Genomic DNA, 18,905 nt, shown 5'->3' with positions numbered 1-18,905 from the left:
GAGGAGAGAAAACAGCAAAATCAGCTGTAAGTCGAGTCAGAGAGAGTAGTAGTAGAGGAGAGAATGATGAGTGATTGAACTGGTGGTAAGAGTGGATTTTGTGATAGTCTGAACCAAAACTCTCAGCGAAAGAAGGAAGGAGCAAGGCCCTCTGGGTAGCGTAGTCAGCAGAAGCAAGATGGTGGAAGCCAAGTCCTCCACATGGCTACTGGCAGTGTCACAACAACGATGGCGATGACTGTGGCAATACAAAGTGACAAAGAAACAAGGAAGAAAAGGAGATCTTGACAAAAGGTGAGTTATAACAAAAACACAGTGATTAAAAATGCAACAAAAAAATCACTGCAAGCACTGCAGGCAAAAAAACTCTGAGACAAGATCAAGGAGTCTCTAGTCTGAAAATCCAGTGTGAGTCTGTGAACCAGTTTCCAAAGGGTGTCTGTGTTAATAAAGGAAGAGGAGGAAATGAGGGACAGGTAGAGATGATCCGGTTGATTACATGAAGCTGGATGCCATGGATTAAGGAAAAAACTGGAAACAAACCAAAAGCAAAGAGCGACCTTATGAGATGTGAGATCTCATCCCTGTCTAATCTGGTCTTTAGTTGTGTGTCTCTCTTAGCATGCCTGGTAATCTTTATCCAGACACATTCACTTAATACTTCTCAGACCTTTTTTGTAATGTATTTGCTCCTTTTTTCACACCCACAAAGATGTCTTTTTATGTTGGCCAAATTATGCTGGGGTGACCAAGAGGTCATCATAATCTGTACTAATTAGAAAGACAACAGTCTGTCTCATGCTAATAGATGCTGGGTAACGAAGCTAAAAGGAGAGTTAAGGAATGTCAGAGAGGTGAAATCATTTGTGTGATAGGTGTGCTTGGCCTTTAGGACGTATGTGGTTACAGTTTGTCAGATGGCAGATAGGGTGGGCTCTTGGTACCGCGACCGTAATGGTCTGTTGTAGTAAAGTCAGATTAAATTATATACAGAAATTTGTAGTTTGAGAAGGGCAGGGCCATGTGGGCCTTTGACGATCATAGACAGATATCCCCCTTCCTGTAAGCACAGAAAACCTGGTATTCCAGCCGCTTTATCCTCTAGTGAGCATATTCTTGCCACAAGATCGATTTCTCTCTTCCTTTACCTTTATCAATCTGTCTTTCCCACCATTTGCACCCCTTTTTCCCTCCATCTATCTCTCTCTATTCCACCTTACCATTTATTCTGCCTTCCCTTAATCTATTTCTCTCTGTCTCTTTTGCTACCATTTGTCTCTCCTTACTTTCCCCGATTCATCCCTCCTCTGTCTCACAGTGTATTAAAATGCCTCATTTGGATCCGTTCTCGGCTCATGCACTGCAGCTTTCGTTACCCTGGTCAAACCCAGAGAGCATCTCATCAGCTTTGTGGAGATCAATCTGTCTGTCCTTTCACTGCTCTGTTTGCCTCAGCAAAGAGATTAACAGATTACCCCTGCCCCCACCTGAAGAATGTCTATTTGTCATGGTAAGTCAAGACAATAGGTGAAGGGAAAGCACATTTAGGGTGTTAAAAGTGTAGAGGTGCATTAGAAGTAGGATGGAAAAACATGAAAGGTGAGCGAGTAGAATTTTTTAAAATATCCTGACAGTGTGTATTTTTCTTTTTTGTTCTTCTCTGGTCTGTTTTAAATTAAAACTAAAGACAATATAATTACTAGCAATTCTGATACAAACCTTAATGTGAGTATACATGTTACTTTAACCAAACAGTATACTAACTCCAAAAAAGTGTATATTACATATTGGTTTTGATTAATTGTCTAGGACTGTTGATTGATTATCCTCAGTGGTTGAGCTGAATAAGTTGCTGTCTCCAAGTCAAGTTAGGCTGTTGCTCCTTGCTGATGATGTTAACCAATCCATTAATTGATCCTAGGTAGGGTGGAGTTGTCTGTCTAGGTGAAGAATGCCTCTGGCAACAAGGTTTGAGAAAATAGAAGGAGCATGACACAAGGGAAGTAGAACATTACCCAGGCTTTAAAATAGAAGTCGGTCTGCTCCTTCAGGTGGCTGAAAATGAGACTGAAACTACCTGTGACTGTAGGTATAGGTGACAATGAAATGTTCCATTGTGATCTGCTGAAGCAAGAATAAAGACATATTGGAACACCACTGGCTGTAAGTGTTTTTAACTATTGATAGGTATACAATTGACGATTAGCTGTCAATCACATGACGATTGACAATTAGCTGAAATTGTCCCTTTTTATGATTTTCAGGTCTTAAATGACATTATACGGCTAATGACTCTTTCAACCATCTGAAAGAAGTTTGACACACATAAAAAAACATTTTCTATGACCTCTGGAGAAGCAAAAAGAAGTCAAGTCCATACAGCAGCACTGCTCAGGGAGATTTTCCTTGGAAGTTCAAGATAGGGGTCATGTGACTGGTAGTTAAGCAGACACTAAGATTTTCATCTGGATCTGATTACCTTCTTACTGCGTCCGCCTTTATCCTAGCCCCATGATACCTTGTGTGAGTTATAGGCATAGCTTCTAGTTATACCTTTCCATTTCTGTAGATCCCATACTCCAGAGATGAATTCAAAGGTATGATCGCATTCCCCAATTTAAAAAAAAAAAGTTTGAAAATGTCCTCTTACTATCAGTGAGAATGTGAGAAAATGTACTGTAAGTACCAAAAGCAGCCAATTTCATATCTGTACATCCCACCTTAGAAAACTTAATATCAGGGAGCCATTGAAAAAAAAAACACCCTTACCCCTCAGGGTAGCTGTTTTCACCTGTTCACAATCTTTAAAGTTAAGACAGATTTATACTTACTGGATATTAATGGAAGTCAATCTTCTCATTTCATTTAAAAAAAAAAAAATGCTTTGCTTATTTTCCAGAGTCCTTAAATTTTCCTGTAAAATGTGATCCACCTTGTTTGCTCGTCCTTCATTTCCCAAAAATCTCTAAGCAAGGAACTCACCTGTTGCCTATTGCTTAAACTTGTAATTGTTAGTTTAGTAAAGGGAATACCTTCAGGTTAGTCCCATATTGGTGACATAAGTTGTAAAAATGTTCTCCAGCTAAACCTACAGTAGCTAATTTGCCTACTATAGCCAAATCATGGATAAAATATATGCTTATTAATATCAGGAGTAAATGGAAACCTCTGTTATCAAATGTTCAGATAGCATTACTCGACACAAATGACATGTTAACACAAACTGTAAATTTTGTCGTGGGAAGAAAACAATGGAACAGCTTTTAATACTCTAGTTTTTATTTTAGATTCATGTGAATGTTTTATATGCCGTGCATGTGTTGGTCCTCTACTTTTAAGTTGTTGGGTCGAGTTGTAGCTACTGTCGCAAAGTAAGTCATTTATACAGGATATCATTAAAAGCAGAGATGTGCTTGCAATTCAGGGTGGACACCTCATGATATTGACCCTCCCTTATTACAGTAAAACAGATGATCATGGAGATGTCGTCATGCATTGTCTTGATTGTTCATGAAAGCACTGCTGTGCTTCACATTCTTAATGTTCCTCATAAGTGACCATGCAATCATGTGAACCACATGGTGCAAATTATATGTAATCAAATCCTTAATCAGGGGCTTTTGTCCCATTTAGAAATGGAGGGGGGGAAGTATGTTGATCCAATCAGTGGAGTTACAATGTAGACAGTGGCCACATTTATATTTTTGCATTATGCATGAGTACTAGTGTGGTCATAACAGCTGGTTATTCACGTCCTCTGACTCAAAGCAATATGTACCAGTCTATCTTTAAATTACATCCACACCTCCAGACCTATAAAGCAGGGTCTTTAAGAACCATATACTGTACATGTATACGTGTGCTGACTTCCTGATTGTGTAATGTACTGTATATGCAGGAAGACCAATAAATATTAAATTCAATTTACAGACGATCACACCAACTTCTCTATATTTTCTTTTTATGTTACACTTTTTATTAAATTCTGCCTCATTTTCGGTCTTTGACCAATGAGCGTTTGCACACTGCTACACAACCTGCCTAACCAAGCAGCTGTGGTTTGCCTAGTTCAGCATGAAAATGATAATTACACATTAATGGACGATTATGGCCAGATTTTTTCTTCCTCTCTACTGGACTCTATTATTTTCAAATTCTCTGCATGGTTTAGTAGGTTTGGAAGCTGTACAATGAGGACATATAAACTAGTGTTAGTAGCTGAGCCTGCTACTTCTGGATTGGGAAAGAGGACTTGCTGAATCACAAGAAACTAATTAGGTGTGTGAGAATATTGTAGTTGTAGAGCCCATGGTGTTGCTTCATTCATGAGAAGGCACTTATTTTTATCTTGTTGTTCAATCTTCTGCTATGTACTCAGCATGTGCAAATAAGCCAAAGCTAAACTAAGTGTTAATGTCACCAAAGGAGGATGGTAATGCATCAGGCATTCTAATTCTATAAAAGTCCTATTATGGTGATTCACAAGGGCACGTCGGGTAAAACTGAGATGGAGGGCATCATTTTGGCATTATGCTTGTCTCTTTGTTTAACTGCTGATGATAACTGTTAATACTGATCTTCTGTATATGCAGTGTCAAGAAAAAGTATGTGAACCTTTTGAAATGTAGTGGTTTTCTGAATTGATTTGTCATAAAACATGATCTGATCTTCATTTTAGTGAATTGTACTTACAGATATGATGTGTGTTTAAAAAGTATGTGAACCCTTAGAATTAATTGACCCACATGGGCAGCAATAAACTCAACCAACATGCTTCCTATAGCTGTGGATAAGACATCGCCGTTTCGCCCATTCTTCCCTTCAGAACTGAATCTTTGGATGTCTCGTGTGTGGCTCTCTGCAAGTCGTTCCAGAGCATCTCTACTGAGTTGAGGTCTGGGCTCTGACTTGACCACTCCAAAAGGTGGATTTTGTTTTGCTGAAGCCATTCTGTTGTTTGATAGGGGACATTGTCCTATTGCATCACCTAACTTGTCCAGAGTTACAGCTGACGTACAGACATTCTCACATTATCCTGAATAATTTTTGATACACTTGGGAATTTACCTTCCCCCCAATCACTGCAAGCTATCCAGGCCCTGATGCAGCAAAGCAGGTGTGCAGCAATGTTCATTTTAGTAAGCAGCAGCTTCCTTTGTGGTGTCCTGCCATAGACACCCTGCACCCATGTTAATCTAAAATGCTGAAACCAGAGTTCTGACTGGAATTAGTAAGAGAGACCACATTTCTCTTAAATTAGCTTTTCTCCTTTGGCTCAATGTAAAATCCAGAATTGAATTTAAAATCATTTTCCTCACATATAAAGCACTTAAAAATCAAGCTCTGTCATATCTTAAAGACCTCATAGTTCCGTATTTTCCCAGCAGAACACTTTATTCTCAGGGTGCAGGTCTACTTGTGGTTCCTAGAGTTGCTAGAGCCTGGTTCTTTGGTTAAAGAGAGTTTTTCCTCTCCACTGTCACCTAAATTAGGGTTCTGCATACAGTTATATAGTATTTTGTAACGTCTTAAACCTTAAACACTTTAAGATGAATTAAATATAATTGAATTGAATTGACATATCTATTTATTCTATGATATATATTTTTTAGGAAAGGTAATGTAGCTAAAATATTGTTAAATACAGCACTTTATGGCTTTAACCTCAACATAAAAATGAATGCACGCTAAAAGCCCATGACAATATGCATCCAGAACTATTTTAATAGAACCTACAACAGCAACATCACAAATTTGCTGTCACATATTAATACATGTTAAAAATTTGTTGTGGATGTTGCTGTATTGTGATAGAGTTTCACAAAACAAATTTAAACCATTGGAAGAATTTACAATTTCAAAGGAAGTGCATACTTAAAGCAATCTTGCAAAATACCAACACAGAATGTGGTCACTGGTCTCTACTAGTCAAAAATGATTTTTTTGGATATGTCAAAAGTTACAGTACTTTGAAATATGATATACTTACACTTCTCCTTTAAACTGGGTCAGTCAACAACGCCTCAACCATAACAATATAAAGAGGAAACAGAGCCACCTGCATGCTGATGCATTCGTATTCTCTTTACATGCTGTATTATAAATCAGATGACTAATCCTGTGCATGTTGTTTTGTGAAAATATCCCACTCTTGGGAGACAGATGTTACTCATTTTTGCAGCAAAAAGTGAGGTCTAGCACAAGCTATCCACATAGGAGCTCAAACATACAGATTCATTGACAAGTGTGTGTTGACCTTGACCTTTTAGCACAGCACTGGGCCTTTGTGCGCGAGTGTGTATGTTCCTACTTGAAAAGATGATGAAAATGTATTCTGTCTATTGATCTAGGTGGGCTCTCTCTTATACACATATACACGTCTATGCTTTGCACTGTGCATACACAAACTTTAATGAATGTTTTGAGAGAGTGCTATACTGCAGCAATGGCATATTTTCAGTATAACACACAACAGTATCTCTAGTGTTATTTTGTTTTTTTAGTGTTGTGTGCAGTGATTTAGCTTGAGCAGTTTTTAACCTGATGTTATTCCATCTATAATTATTCTTCACAAGTGACACACTGGACCTTACTAAAAAAATTTAGGCAACATCCAGCAACCATAGCAATTAGGAGAGGAGCAGAAGTCACAGTTGCTCATGGGGTATTCAATGTTCCTGTCTCGTTTTGAACTGATGTGAACTGTTGTTACTTCACTTATTTTAACTTTCAGCTGTTTTCTATTAACCTATCAAACATGAACAATTTAAATAGCTCAACGCAACTAATGATTTTAGGTGGTTTATCCAAATGAAAGTTTTAGTGACCACTGCAGTGGCTTTTCCCTAACCCTGTTTATTCCTAACAATCTTTAGCTTAAGATCTCTTGTCTGGCAAAATTAACAGCTTGGGCCTAATTTCTACTTTCTGCTGAGGTTGGTAATCCACCATTACTGTCTAAATCAGATACCCTGGAGAAGAAAAAAACAAAACTAAATTCAATTCAATCAGTCTATGTTTATGTTAAAGTTAGTTTTTCCGCATTTTGAAATACAGTGGGTTCTTCTCTGCACTCTACCCTACAGACTTTGTATTCAGTTTTTTGTTCCTTCATCCTGGAACAAATTTCAGTCACCACAGAGCAGATCAAGTAACTGCGACAGTTTTAGGAATAACTGCAGTAGCATCTCAGTCACTGAAGCTGCACCCCGTCCTGTCTCTGCTGTCCCATCTCAGCAACACAGCTGCAGTGGTGTCTTCTTTCTACTAACTAATTTTTTTAAACCACTGCTACCGAAAAGAATTACTGTAGAAGCCGAGGTATATATAAAACATATAAACTTTATAAAAATTTCTAAATCTGCAATAGAGTGCATGTACATGGCATCTACAACATGCTTATATCATAATACAATACAGACGAGAGTAAAAAAAACACCCCCACAAAGTACAGCTGATACACAATAGACTGCTCTTCAGTCCAGGCGTTTATTTGTCACTTCCCATTTCACTGCTGTTTGGTTTAATCTTGGCCTAAGGTGCTGAATATATTAAATGTACTAGAATCATTTCTCACATGTTCTGCTGTTTTTCTCCAACAAAAAAAAACAAAAAAAAAAAAACAGTGGGAGATTATGTTTTTTTATGCACAGTCTCATTTTTTGAAAAGCTGCAAGGAAAATTAACTCTGAATATCTTGTGTTGAAGCAATACCTTGAAAACTGCCTACGACATTCCTGCAAGCTGATGTCTCGTGCAAGGGAATAAAACTGAAAATTTACAGTATTCATTTAATTTTGCTCACACAATTGCAACAGAAAGATGTTTATTTCACTGCATCCAGATTCGATGCCTTGTGTTTTGGCATTAAATTTTGCTCTGCCTTTATGTCTTTGTATTTTGGCATGAAGTCAGACAACAACTGTGCTATTATAAGTGTATGAGTGACAGTTAGAGAAGCTAATAAACATAATTGTGCTCTATCCACTGCTCTCAACACTAGGAGGGTTTTAAGGTGATGAAGAGTGTTGTCAGAGTGTTAGTTACCACCTTGGCTTTCAGCGCACAACCTCACACTTCGGGAGCACTATCAGCTCATTATCCCCACATATACATGTGGGCGTACACACACACACACACACACACACACACACACAGCTTTTTCCACAAGGCAGTATACTGATAGTGTTGTACAGAGAACTAATGAGAACATTCTTCAAGTCCATAACCTTTACCTGTGCATTTGTGTGTGTGCTCGCGCCTGTGCACATACATGTGTATGCGAGTGTCTGCACCCTACCACTGCCTGATATCTTGACAGGTGGAGAATAGGTTGTCATTCAAAAAGAAAAATAACAATAGGTGTTTACGGTTTGTCAGCAAATTGAATCTGTAGTGCAGAGTTTTAAAAAAAGAAAAAGAGAAAGAATTCTTATTTTTGTTTGTGCTGGGTTTGCCGTGTGATGAATGAGTGTTACAATGTAGACCTATTGCAATATAGTAATTAATGTCAGAGTTAAAGTGGTTTGTTTGATATACCATTATCTGAAATCAAAGGTGTTTCAACAACATGCTGTATCTGTTCAGTCAACACTTTTTTCACTCTCCTCTCTCCTCCTCAGCACAGTTTTTATTAACTTATGAATAATCTTTGTATGTTTATTTATGTTGTCTATGTCTATGTTGTCGTTATCAAGCACAAAGTTGCAAAGCAGTCAGGTGCTTTGTTGCTAGAAACTATTAAACTAGAACACAATGCGCCATAGTGGTGAACATACATAAAGTAAATATATTGGATGCTAATACAATTAAGGTCTGGTTCAGGTTTCTGCAGAATATGCAGCTCAAATGGCTGCAGGAGGACCACAACAAGTCCCAATCTGAATCTATGATGTCATGTAAAAAATATGATTCACCAAAGTAAAGATGTGGTTTCTAAAGAAGGAGCAGCAATTTACCTTAAAAAATGTTTTCTCTAACTATGACAGCTGTCTTTCTCTAAGACACACACAGACACAAAGTGGAATAGAATATAAATGATGACAAAATGGATATAAAATGTACTGTAGGTCGTCCGCTGGCTCTGCTTTTTGTCTTTTGAATGACAGTGCCCTCTGATGAAATGTTGTATAATCATATAAAGCCAGTCAGCCAATCAGTAGAAAATTTCATTTGGAAATACAAACTGGAAAAACAAGTTTTGTAATTATATATATAAAATTATATATATTTTATTATCATACACATGGAGCGTGTACTTCAGAAAGTCTTCTTTATTTCTTTTTAAACATGCTGGGCCATGATCAAGCTTTAGTTTTGCAGTGCAATTTTCTCAGAGAAAAATAAATGTGTGGCAACAACTCCTTTGGACACAATGTGTCACTTTCATAACAGATAAAATATGTCCAAGGCTAGAAACACAAAACAGTTAGCCCATAGTTTTAAAAAGAGAATAAAAAAAAAAGTTAGTTCAAATGCTCCAATGCTTGCTCCCTATTCAAGCATTATAAAATCACACTGCTGCGTTCTGTACCTTTGCAAAGAAAACCCAAAAGCAACCCACATTTTGCAGTTTAAGCTGGTATTTACATTTGACCAATTACTATAGTTTTACTACTACATTCTAGAGACAATAGACAGTAACAGATTTTTTATGGTCTTAGGCTACACTAATACCGCACATACAGTACTTTCTATAAATCTGAGAATCTGGCTTTGTGCTATAATTTGGCCTTCTATAAAACTTATAAAACATTTTAACAGATTTTACATGTTAATGAACATTTGAGTTTGACATTTATTTATCTTTATTGTCGTTATTTTGATCCATATTAGCTTCCACACGCTGTGAAAGTGGTCGATGGCGTTTCTGGGGTCCACACAAATGCAAGAAAAAAGGCGAATGCAAAGGCAAAAAAACAAAACAATTTAAAATGTATTACTGTGTTAGCAGATTATATCACATATAAGAGTTTTTAATTAGCAACTGACATTTCTATATAAACTATGTCTTCATGCTGTTATAAGAATAACAGACAGTAGTGGTGTAAACATTCAAAACGTCCAACAAACAGCTTTCTCTTACTGACAGGATGGACAGATTCTGGGCATCCCCTACATCTAGCTAATACCATACTGTCACCACGCTTATAAACTAATCTTAATAGGTTTGGTTTTTCTATGACATATAGCTATTTTTATGACATATATTTATATATGCAGAGACAACTCCACCTTTAGTACTTGGCAAACAGCCAGTCCTCCCCACTTGCCTTTAAATTTGTGCCTTCTGCTTTCGCTGCCAAAAGCTTTTGGCATGCATATTGTGACATTGCAAGCAAAACACCAGCCTTAAATGATCGGATCCAGCCGCTGACCTTAAATGGAAGAATAATGATAAATAAAACAGCAAGCCAAGATTGGTTCATTTTCACACACATCCAGATTTCTAATAACTAACTTACTCAGTTACCACTAAAACCACAAATTTTGAACTCAGCAGGCTTTGCCCCAAAGCAGCGGGACAAAGCCTGCTGATGTTGATATGAGTCATTTTAAGAGGAAATTACAAAAACAAAACAAAACAGAAAAGATGATGCGATGGGACATTCCCTTGCAGTTTTCCCCATTTATTTTCTTCCCCACATATTGTGAAACTGTCAAAATGCAGCTTCAGTGAGGCCCGAGTGTCAAACATAGCGTCTACAGCCACAATATCAGTGGATTACAAAGAACAGTTCACTACATAAACAGTACATTACAAACTAATAAATGACAACTTTCACTGTGCTTCAGATGCCCGTTCATTGGATGTATGAAGCTATTGGCTGGTTTATTTCTCTGCCACACACATAGTTGGAGTACGTGTTGATCCATTGCAATTCCATCCCAACCCTCACAAACTGGGATGGCCCTTACATTTACATGTTATAAACACAGATCTGTGGAAAGTCAGCTTTGGCCTTTATTCAGCCTTATTGTCTTCTAGAAGCAAATACTAACTAACCAGAAGTGCTTTGAAGTATCAACTGCTCTCCTAACCTTAACTTTCTCTGACTGGCTAGAAGGACGAGGCTTGCTCACAAACGTTTGCCTTTAACAGCACTTCTCCATGTGGCTCATGTTTCACTCTTAAATGTCAGAAATGAGTTGCGCGACTAGTGTCCCCTCATTTTTTTTTTTTTTTTTTTGTTTTTGATTATTTTGGTCCTATTTCACTCCTGCCTTTGGGTTCCCAGGTCTCTCTCTCTTAATTTGACCCAGATTCACATTCACACTCGCACACACACTCTCCCAGCTGCAGTCACTCTGCTAATTAGGTTCTGCCTCTCCCTCCCACACACACCTTTCCCAGGTTGTAATCAAGCCTTCAGAGAATAAATACACACACACACACACACACACAGACAGACAGTCTCTGCTAGTCTGTTGTCTAGCGTCCATCCTACTATGCGCCATCCTTCTACTCGTTTCTCCATTTGGACTTCTCATCTTCTTCTGGTGCTTTTCTGTTGTGGACTCTCATTTGGGTGTTTCTGTGTGATGTTCGATGTTTTGTGGTTTCTGCTTTTTTACTGTCCAGGAAATTAGTTGGTGGTGTTTTTCAACTGTCCACTTCTTATCATTTATGCCTGAATTCTGGCAGATTTTATTGTCATTTTAACCCTCTATCATTTGTTCTGAAGCCTGATGATCTGAAACACTTTTCTCCTGAAAATTGCACTTTTACCAATTTTCTCGAGTCTAAGATGTGTGTGCTGAGACGTTCTGAACAATGTGGAGTACTCAAGTTTTGTGTCAACTGATGCGTAAATCTTATCTTACTACTTTGCTGTACCATGGTAATGTTTACTTGGTCTTGATCTGTTTGGTGTATCTCCAGTAATAGGTGTCCTTCATATCCTTCCCAAGGAGTGCTGCTTTCTCAGTACTACGTTCATTGACAGAGGAAGAGCAAACAACTGACTTGTACATGTCCCTCTGGCCCGCCACTCATTTCATTTAGAGGATCAACAGAACAACCCTCTTGTGCTTTAAATTTTGTGGAGAAGGCACATTAAGATAAAAACAAGCAGAAATGTTGTGACAAGGCCACAAAACCTCAATTTAGTTAATATGCAAATGCACAACACTAACCTAACCTAACACTGAACCTAACTTAAGCTGTTAGCTACTTAGTTTGAGCACAGTGTTAACTACTTGCTATTTAAATATATGTGATAGCGAATGTTTAAAATATGTAACATTTTAATATTAGTATGTAATTTAAGAGGAAGCAATGGAGGGGACAAATAAAGACATTTTAAAATGAACCTCTAATCTCCAATACTGATTCTTGTATTAAGACTCAAGTAGTAGATCTAATATTAAAACAACAATTATCTCTCTCTCTCGTGGTGAATTATAGGAGTATGATAAACTGAAAACTATTGTGCTTATTTCAGGTCTCAACCCTTTTCCCTACTATTACTGTGAGATAATGTCACCTTTGGATTACTCCTCAGGTATTTAAGTTCTCAAACTACTGATGACTTAAAGTGTCTTAATAAGCTTGTAAATGATCCATTCTCTCTTTCCAGAACACGGGAAATAAATACATTGCACAAAATCTAAAGTTTGACACAGCTCTGGCTACTCTGATGTGTGCCAGATAGCTTCCCTTGAAAGATGATCATTGCCCTAAAACCAAGCTTCTCATAACCACCCACATCAGTGGAATCTTTCATTTATGTATTTGTATTTGTATGATTGTTCTCAAATTGACAGTTAATTAGATGCACAAGGACGCCATTAATCTGTAATCAATCACAGATCAAAGTTTGCAATGCTTCACTACAAAGTGAATACACAACACCCACAAGTAATTCTCTGATCAGATTGTCTCATCTGTATTCTTCACAAGTAGCAGTAATGGCACATTTGCAATATGCATATCTAAAGAACATGTACGAATCTTATATGCTCAGGCGCGTTTAATCTTGCATGCACTTATCATGGTGCGGATCATCTTTTAAGCAATGCTGTGATGCTTGTGATATCTTCGTTCTTACTGGAAGATTCGAGAGTTTCCGCTGTGCGACCACAAACCAACAAACACGTCTTTTTTTAAGGAGAGAACTCTTGCAGCGTCAAGATAAATAAAACAGGATGCATTTCCAGTTGTATTATCTGTGAAGTTCCCTTTGTGCATTTATTTCAAGGCTTTTGAGCTGCTGTAACGTTTTACAAAGTCAGAGACTGTTGAGTCGTGCTGGGCTGTCTCTCAGACTCACACTGTGATTTGTAAAGGCAATTTGACTTTCTCACTTACTTGTTCCCATTCAATGACCAAAAATACATAGCAGTGACAGAATCCTTATTGTGATGGAAGACTTGTTTAAAAATATACAAACTGATATTTCATATGTTCACTGGGTTTGGCTGCCCAGTTTTTGTATTATAGTCTTTTTTGTTCAGAGGTTTTTATGTTCACCACCATTTCTCGATATACACCTGGAGCTTTTCTTGCTGAAATTGAACCTCAATTTAAAGCCGGCTTATACAGGCCTATTTATTTTTGTTTTTCCTATTGCATTTCTTTAAGGAAGAATTAATTTAAACGTTGAATTTTGAACTACTATAAGCTTTAGTGAGCAAGAATACTTCAAACTACTAATACAATATAACAACATAAAATAAATAATCTTCTCAATTGTTCGAAATGTCGACTGCTATGCTGACGATACTCTGTATGTGTCTATAAGGACCTGCTCGAGTCTTATCCTGTAAGACGGTAAGCAGTAGGTCACATTATTCCCTGCAAGTACATTGAGATAAAACTGAGATACTGGTTAGTGATATGACCCAACATAGACACCAGCTTGTTAAATACCATTAACACTCAACAATTCTGTAATTTCTGGAAGCTTAAGAGCTTCAGCTTCAATAATTCTAATAAACCTAGTATATACAGTCCACATCGTCCTGTCAATGAGATTGCTGCAAATCTTTTGGAGATCTCTCTGACTCTGTTTGTTCAAACACATGTGGGTTCAAGCTCTCTTTTCACTCTCTCTCTCTCTCTGTGTTGGACCATCAGCTGTCACTATCCTCTTCCTATTGACGCCTCCTTCCAGAAGTTTGGGATCTGGATCTTTGTTCTTCAGCCTTTCCATATCTCACTCTCTCCTGTGTGTCCATGTTGTCTTCACTAACCTGTTGCTATGAATTTCCAGAAACTCTGAACTCACTCCTAAATGTATTCCATTTCATGTAGTCCTTGGGATTGTTTGCTTGAACTTTTTTCCTGCACCAACATTTGACACTTTCTAAATCTCTCCATTTTGAGCAGCAAATTTGTAAGTATGACATGACTGTTGTTGGACTCGTGCCGTGCAAATTGTAGGCCGAGGCACACGTATGGCACACATATTTTATTTATTTATTTTTTGCCTTCAATGTGTGTCAGGCATATTTTCTCTTTGCTCTTTGCACCACTGCCAGCCAGCTACTAGCTGTAGATGAAGTTTTATATGCCATGTCCATTTCAATTGAGATTGTATGCTACAGTGTAATACTAGAGTCACTGCAGGCCTCCTAAGACAGCCCATGAAGTTGGTTATGGATGTGGAAGGAAAACACCTTAATGAATTTTGAAAAGTCCCAGAGAACTTAATATTTCATCATACGTGTGGTTACGGATCCTTTGTTCTGGCGAGGTTCATTTAACATGTACGTGACTGTTGCTGCAAAAGAATCAAACAATGCCAAAAAATCAATTTCATGTGCAGTGTGTTTTGAGTCTGCATAGTGTGTGTGTGTGTGTGTGTGTGTGAGTGTATCTGTGTGTGTTTATAAGATGGAAAGTTTTTGGTCTTTGGAAATTCTGAGCACATGTAACCCACACATCCACCAAGACAGTTTGTGCATCTTTATCATTTTACCCATGTCCTATATGTGGGTTTGTGTGTGTTGGGTGTGTTGCAGCCATTATCATTTCAGTGTTTGCCCAGAATTTGTTGTTTTGCTTGAACCGAAGCCCATATCACATCTCTATGTCAAAGAGAAATACTGTCATGTAATTACTCACTCCTGCTTACACACACGCACACAAACACACACTTTTTATTACACCCTATCTACCTCGTTTTTACGGAGCGTTTGTGTGCAGGTTAACAAATAGTTTATCCCCACCTCACTCCCCCCAACCATGCTGTTTCGCTATGGGCGAACATTTTTCTCTCCCTCTCCCACGTCTGGCTTTCAGTCTCTGTGTGTGTCTCTCTCTGAAAAAACACACACATATGGTGCAGCGGTGAAATTGATGTGCTTTCCCTAAAACAAACTCTGATGTACAGAGCCAATTCAGAATTTCAATTCTGAACTTCAAAATAGATCTCAATTTCACATAAAACTGTCTCAAGAGGACAACAAATGTACATGCTAGACACAGTAAATGTCACAGTTTCCTTGTCATATGGTTTGGAAGTGGATTTGGATTCTTCTAAAGGTTAACACCAAAGGTTATCACACTCAGAAATGCAATACCCATTGTTTCTCAATTGGTCATATGATAATTAGCTCCTGCAATACAACACATTAACTGGTTCCATTTTGGATCCAGTTGCAGGTTGGTAAAATGCATATTTGCTTACCTCAGATGCTAACAAGTCTCATACTGAATGTTTTCATTTTTCTTTTCTCTTTCTTGTTTGTAAAAAGTAGTGAGCAAAGCAATCGGGTATCAGGATTATAATTTTAAGCCAGCACTGTCTGCGGTTTTTGACAGTTGAAATGAGAAATGTCACCAGTGACAGATTCTATCGGCTGTAGCCAATTAGTGTTAATGCCACATGTATGGACTTGCCTAAATGAAACTGTCTGTATTTGCTCAGTGAGCCTTTGTGAGGGAGACAAAAAAGAAGTATCTAGAACTGCTTTCTTCCACCTGAGGAATATTGCTAAAATTAGGAGCATCCTGTCTCAGAGTGATGCTGAGAAACTAGTCCATGCATTTGTTACTTCCAGACTGGACTGTTGTAATTCACTATTAATAGGATGTCCCAATAACTCATTAAATAGCCTCCAGTTAATGCAAAATGCTGCAAATGTAGAATGGGAGGCAGAGCCCTTAGCTATCAAGCCCCTCTCCTGAGAAACCAGCTCCCAGTTCATGTTTGGGAGGCAGACGCCCTCTCTACATTTAAAACTAGACTTAAAACTTGTCTTTTTTATAAAGTGGCTCAGATTACTCTGAACCATCTCTTAACTACAGTATGCTGTTATAGGTTAGTCTGCTAGGGGACCTATACTGATACACTGAGCTCCTCTCCTCTCTCCTATAGTCTATCCATTCAAATGCTACCATTGCATGTCATTAACTTTGTGTCTTCTCTCTCCTGTAGTTGTGTTTCCTCCTCTCTGTCTCCCTCTCTCTGTAATTTTCTGCAGGTATACTTGGGCTTGGAGCTCTGTATCTCCAGAGCACAGTTACTGGCCCTACCAACCTGTCCAGTGTTTTTGCTGCTTGTTGTTTTTTGTTGCCTGCTGTTCTTTTCCCTCTCCTCTTTCCACTCACCCCAACCAGTCGAGGCAGATGGCCGCCCACTATGAGCCTGGTTCTGCTGGAGGTTTCTTCCTCTAACGGGAGTTTTTCCTCTCCACTGTCACCTAGTGCTTGCTCAAGTTGTTGGATTTTTCTATATAATTCTGTCTCAAACCTTAAACACTGTTATATACTGTTATTATACAAACAAAATTGAATTGAATTGAAACAGTGTTTCACACCGAGTTTCTAAAACCGAGCTCCAATGTTTAACATTTGCACAAATGTGATTGCAAATGTACAGCAGCGTCTCGCAAAACAATCTTTGGTAATTTTTTGTTCATACAGAAAACAACATAAAGATCGAACATGCTTCCTGCAGCAAAGTGTGCATGACACTTACAACTTTTCATAACTGTTAAAGCACTGCCTGTGTCTGTCTTTTTTCTACAACACTATAGTGCATGTCACCAGTCTACAGCAGAACACAGAAAGGCTGCTGCAGAAAAAGAAGCAGGTGAAACAAAATGTTAATAACAAGTTACATCACTTTTACCATTTCAAACTGCCAGCATATAGATGTACAGAAATGCAACTGTGACTATAATTCTACGTGCAAATACTCCAAGAATTCAGCTGCAGGTTCAACATTAACATGAACAGCCAGTAGGACTTTCAGCTAATAAAATATCAGTTGATGTTTTTGAGTTTTATGATATAAGGTTAGGGTTCAGGGAGTGAACTGGATGGACCTATACTATATGATATAATGGTACCTAAGTCTTCAAAAGGAGTCATTGCTTCCTCCCCTGTTCTGCACTGATGGCTCCTGTGTTCTAGTGTCTGTAGACTTGTTTACTTCAGACATCTTGATGAGAATGCATCTAATTTAAAATCCTTCAGTTTAAGGTGAAGCTAGTGAGGCAATGCTGTTTTCATTAAGCTTTATTAAGTGACCTGTACGGCCTTCGGTGCTTTGTTGACCCTGCTATTATTCAAGCAAGAAGAAAGAAACACTGAGGCAATGGTGGTAGGAAGAGACAGAGTATTGAGAAATGTTCCAGTTTTTCATTGAATGTAATGTTATCTATTGTTTGCTTATTGCTTGACTGATTGATATGCTATTATCAAAATGTTTGCTGTTGTCGCATTATCATATTTACCAGCTGAATATCGTTATTTTTTATTTCTTTTTTCCCCCAATTTGTCAATAATTACTTCTTGCCAACACCAGCTTCTTTGAATTGCAAATGAAAACGGACAAAGAGTGAACAAGAAAAGATAAATATGAATAGACACTGAACAGGCATGAGTGAGTAATGGAGAGACAAGGGGGGAAAAAACGACAGGTCTGGAGAGAGACCAAGCAAGGGCTGGAGAGAGGCAGGGGAGAACGGCATGTGGAGGATTTGTTTGATGGAGGTGGAACAAGAGAAGAAGAAGAAGGACAAAGTTTCAGTGAGAGTGATTGCACTCTGAGAAGGTGGGTTAACCAGCCGAAAGAGCAGACCAGGGCAATGCAAACTACTCTGCAGCTGCAAAAACAGCAATAATCCTTTCTTCATCACCCAGCAGTGTTTTCTGTAACTGCTGGGAGCCTATGTAAGTGCCCTGAGTAATAATGGAGCTCAATGAGTCATCTCAAAGCTCAACCCTGCGCCTTAGTTTTTCAAGCATACTCTAGCTACTGTATCAGGCAGAACATTTGTTAAACCTTTATTTATCCTCGTGCTGAGCTGTTGTGCACTTCCATGCTGTTTTCTAGCAACATTTTTTACATATTCAGTTAACCCCGCTTGACACATTGTACGACTACAGCTTTCCAGTGTCGCTAACAGCGCCACTAATCACTGAACCAGTGAGAAGAAAAGGTTCAAAGTTGTTTTGCACAAGCAACCTTTCTTCCACGAATCACACTCACACTTCTTCTCCTTTAAGTTGCAGGTCTTGATTATAATTGATGACACTTTTTGGCAAATTTTGTGAAACTCAAAAGCATGTGCACTCAAAAAAAAAAAAAAAGGGAAAAAGAAAAGAAGAACTTTTGATGGTGTGAAACCAATATAGTAGTTTAGACCAGGTAATTACAGCCTTTCTGCACAAGGAGCACTCTAAGTCAGGTAAAGCAGAGCAAGAGCAGGAGTGAAATTGCCAGTATACTGTATCTGGCACCCCAGTGTTCTGAAATTCACAACATGAGGGAGAGACGGCAGAGAAATCACTGATTCTGCTGCTTCCAGCGACAGCCCACACAGCCAAAGAGGTCAGAAGAACACACAGAACAGTTGAGAAGTTGAAAGGCAAGGCAACTTTTTTTTATATAGTACATTTCATACACAGGGAAACTCAAACTGCATTACAAAGAATAAAATATAAAAAATAC

This window comes from Anabas testudineus, chromosome 3, assembly GCF_900324465.2.
Source record: "Anabas testudineus chromosome 3, fAnaTes1.2, whole genome shotgun sequence".
NCBI lineage: Eukaryota > Metazoa > Chordata > Actinopteri > Anabantiformes > Anabantidae > Anabas > Anabas testudineus.
Note: the sequence above shows the minus strand (reverse complement) of the source record.